Raw genomic sequence first — 4,847 nt, 5'->3', positions numbered from 1 at the left:
AAAATAACTTATCATGTTTATTTATTTTTCATTATTTTTTGGGTTATATTGTTGGTATCCCTTTAAAATACCAGACTGTAAGTGTTTTCCTTTTGCTCAGTATTCTGCTCATAAGGAAAAAAAAATATGCCAAAATATAAAAATATGTATATGAAAAATTAAGATAAGATCTTTTAAGTGGGGTCAGAATAGAAAAAAAACTATATTGACCCACATTTCGGGTCTTCTACAGGGCTAAGTAAGCAATATACAAGACATTATAAACTATGATTAGAGTACAAGATAACATAGCCCAGTAGGTATTTTTATGACTGCTTTGTCACTGAACAAATTAGGAATGTGATAAACACTATAATTAGAACTTGTGAATGAAAAGGATACAAACAAATACAAAGATTACTATGGCCCTTTTGGTTGATTTGAGTGGCATATATATGAATGACCTATTGAATAAAAATATAAGGAAACTTGATACAAAACCTTTATTGTTGAAAAAATATATTGATGATTTATTAATAATTACTAACTTGGATAACATTGAAGTAATATATGATCAGTTCAATAAATTTAATAATAGAACAATATTCACAATATATAGGCCTGTCAATAACTCGTTAAGATTTCTGGATATTAATATAATTAAGGACAATAGTGGTAAATTAAAAACTAAATGGACGAAGGAAGATAAAGCTAGTAATATATTATTAAATTTTAGTTCTAACCACCCTTACTCACAAAAAATAAATTTGGCCGGCAACTTGATTAAAAAACCAATTGTTTAACAGATGCTGATTTTTAAAAGATATAAAAAGTCAAATTTACAATATTTTAATTGAAAACTTTTATCCTAAAAAAATTAATTAATAAATTGTAGTATGAGAGAATTAAAAATAACGTTATAGCAAAGAATAGCTTTTGTATAATGAAGAAAACCGCTGAGAATAATAATAAATATAATAACAATACTAATATAAATAGCAAGTGCTTTAGCAATATAAAAAATAACAAAGGAGGATTACAGATTTTTGTAAAAATAATAATGTAGATAATAAAATATCAGATAAGGATATTATACAGAACAAAATGGAAAAGGAAGTTAATAGGATTCATAATTATCACTATTTTAAATTGAACTATTAGTACTTAGTAGTTATTACAAGAGTTATTCGCCATACTTTTTACTTAATGCCTGTTAACACCATATATATGTGTATTAATTAAAATGTAAATATTTTTAAATAAGCTGTTAAAAGATTTAATTACTTTAGAAGTATGTTTTGGTTTAAAAGAAAGGGAATTATACTTGTGGTAGTGTTTATATAGTAAAATACCAGCCAGTGGGATTATTAGCCACAACAATACAAGTTGCAGCCTAAGGTCAGTAGACATGGTACAGTCGCCCCGTCGACTTCATATCTTATAGTCGCCATGATGAGTAGCCTAGGTATAGTCGCCCTGTGGGGGATATTTATTGACTTCCCAGTCTAGATCCACCGTGTTCAGTATAAGCAGGGGTACCGCTTGCAGGATGCGGTTCTTCACCGTTCACGGACGGTCCTGGTAGCATCCTCAAAACTTCCACCAAGGCATCTTTGGTCTTTAAGCTACACCCCTGGGACTGAGTGAAGGAAACTTCTTCCCAGTCCCTTGACCCCTATTAGCCCATAAAATTTACAAATTTTTCCGAAGGGAAAAAATATTTTTCTGTTCTTTTTTATACCTCCACTGAATTAGCCTAGTTTTATGCAATATAAAACCTGCTGTTCTCATGAATTAAAAAAATATAAATGTGAATTTTTTTTAGAGGGAACACACAAAATAGAATACATCATTATATGTACCACTTATCAACAATCTTCCTCTGAAGTTTCGTCCAAGCTTGGGGGAAGATGCAGAACACAAACATGTTTTGAAGTGGAGGGCTCATAAAGATGTTTGGGAAACCTTCTGGCTCCTTGGAACTGAAAAGTTGCATAAATCCCATAATAATATTTAATGACTTGAACTAAAACATTTTTTAAATGAATTGAACAAATGAGTTTATATTTACCTATTTTATATTTCCTCATTATTTCTGTGTTTATATAAAAGTTATATTAATATAAAAATTAAAGAAACTACTAAAATATTAATTAACAGTTCCACACTTCATTAAAATAAAAATTACCTTTTTTTTTCGTTTGAGAGTTCTTTCCATCTGAAAAAAAGGCATATATAATAAGGATAATAATACATTGGTAATATTTCAAACAGAAAAAAAACTGTATATTTCCAAAGGATAATAGGAGACTAACATCTTTTAGAGTCCAAATAAATCCCCACATAAGTAACAAGTTAAGACCTAGGTTAAAGTATTAACAGGACTATTTGTCTGTCTTGTTATTACCTGAACCACACTTATCTGTCCTTCACCAGATCATCTAGTCCATTCCAGCCTCTACTTCACTCATAACCCACTTTACTAAATAATTATAGTATACTGAATGACCTTCTTAAAGTTAGTTAGTATACTTTAAAATTATTAACTGTTCCATTTAATAAATTGATTTGCCAAGGATGGAACTTCAGGAATGTTTGAAATAACTGTGCATTTATGTTGAATAAAAAAACAACATATGAACAATATTGTTGAAGCAAGATAAAAAAAATTGATAAATCAGAGAGTAACAATATTTAAGTTTATTTCCATCTTAATTTAAGATTATAAAGACTACTTTAATATACTTTCTGCTTGTGTCCCATTTACTCATGCTATATTATATTTTGTGGATCGATAGTTATTTTAAATTTTATAACTACTTATATAAATATTTAGTTCTTTCTGTAGAACTTTTTATTATAACATAATTTATAAAGAACTAATGCTATGTACAGACAAAAGAAGATTCATTTAGGGAACAAGTGCCTTATACAAAATCAAAATTAGTTTGATCTTATAAAATACTATCGTTATTTTTTAACTGACAGATAAATTTCATTATTCATCACTAATTAAGCCTTGTTAAATATATACTTACTGGAACAGAAGACCCTGCTGCATCACTGTAGGGAGATGGTTGAGGAGTTTGTTCAGGGTAAAAGGACAGGGTTGGGTTAGAGGAAGGGGCCAAGGTACAGTCAGGGGATGAAAACAATGTGGAAGGAGACCGGGGAAGGTCAGGGAAAGAAGATGGTTGAGGAGATAGGGTAAGGTCTTGAAGCATAGGAATAATTTGGTTAATACATGTAGGACTTTTGTCTTGAATAGGAACAGGGCATGATGGAGGGGATTTGGGTGGTGACTTTTCTTTTTTAGGATGTCCTTTCATCCTGAAAATATTATGAATAGGTTAGAGATGCTTAGATGGTTAGAGATTTTGTTACTAGTTAAAAGTATTGTTACTATGTATGAACTTGTGGAATATTGTAGTATAGCATATTGATTAAAATATTTATCAGAGATAAGGAAATATAGTTAATAGTTATAGTTAACACATAGTAGATAAATATAGTTAACAAAATAAACATGTATACATAAAAATAGTTACTCTAATATAGTTAAAAAGATAAACATAGTTAACATATATTGAAAACATAGTTAACATATATTGAAAACATAGTTAACATATAGTTAATATTATCTAACCAAACAGAGAAAACTTTGCACCAATGCCTTGTAACAAAACAAATGAAAATGATTACAACCAATACTAATTGTTATATCGAGAAATATTTTAATGTTAAATCCTAAATTAACTTTTAGCTAACTTAATTAACCCTAATCTTATGATTTTGTAAATATTAAATAAAATAAATACAAATTACTCACATTTACCTGTGGTAATGTGGTATATTATATAGAGAATGGGGTTTTTAGTGGTTCATGAAAATTTTACCAATAATGATTGTTTGTTTGATTTAGATTTAAGATATTTTATTTTCCATTGATTTTTCTTTCATTCGTTTTTTTTTATTATTATTATAATGTTTAAATGAATATGAATAAATGGTATTTCACAAATTATAACATTTTTCAAATCAATGAAACTTAGTACATTCTAATTTCATACAATTATAGATAAAGAAAATACAATTAAATCTAAAATAAAACACCACATTTATGTAGTTTGATTTCAAAATGGTTATAAGTTTCAAAATATTGCAAAGAAAAACTTAAATAAAAATATAACAATAGTACATAACATATTTACATTATTTTGGATCAGTTTTCAAATCAACAGAAGAATAAGCATTTAACAGTTTTAAAGAAAGAAATAAAAACCAATTTAATTTACTTATGTTGAATAATGATTGAATTGACTTATTCTTATTTATGACTTTCAAGTAATTACTGTCATATTGTATTCAGTTATCAACAATACATGGTAATTTAACATTTTAGTATATCTTTAATAATTATTTAATTTAATTTATTAATTATATGATGATAGATAGATAGTATTGCGATAATTATTAAGAGAGAGTAGTTTCCTTCCTATTATGATTATATTATTTTCTAATACCTAATGAATTAGTTTTAAATAGTTAAAATTACCGTTTTCACGCATGAAGTTAAGTAATACTACATTATTACATACCTAGAGCAAACGCTGTTTATTAATAACAATAAAATAAACACCTGAAATAAAATTTTACAAGATGGAAATGGAGATAACCTTGCACCACAGCCTTCTGGCCAAATAGATATATGACAAATGTAAATGTTTGAACAATTTTAATCTTGATTTCTAAATTACATTATTTAAAAGTTATAATTACTTATTTCAAATCTATCGTGCATCCCATAGAGTTTTGACTGAAGTTGAAGGAACCAGAACAAAAGAGCAATCCCAATATGCCACATTATA

The sequence above is a fragment of the Halyomorpha halys genome, unplaced genomic scaffold (assembly GCF_000696795.3).
Source record: "Halyomorpha halys isolate HHAL.00 unplaced genomic scaffold, Hhal_1.1 Scaffold14.1, whole genome shotgun sequence".
Classification (NCBI taxonomy): domain Eukaryota; kingdom Metazoa; phylum Arthropoda; class Insecta; order Hemiptera; family Pentatomidae; genus Halyomorpha; species Halyomorpha halys.
The sequence above is the reverse complement of the archived record's forward strand: the minus strand, read 5'-3'. Positions refer to the sequence as shown.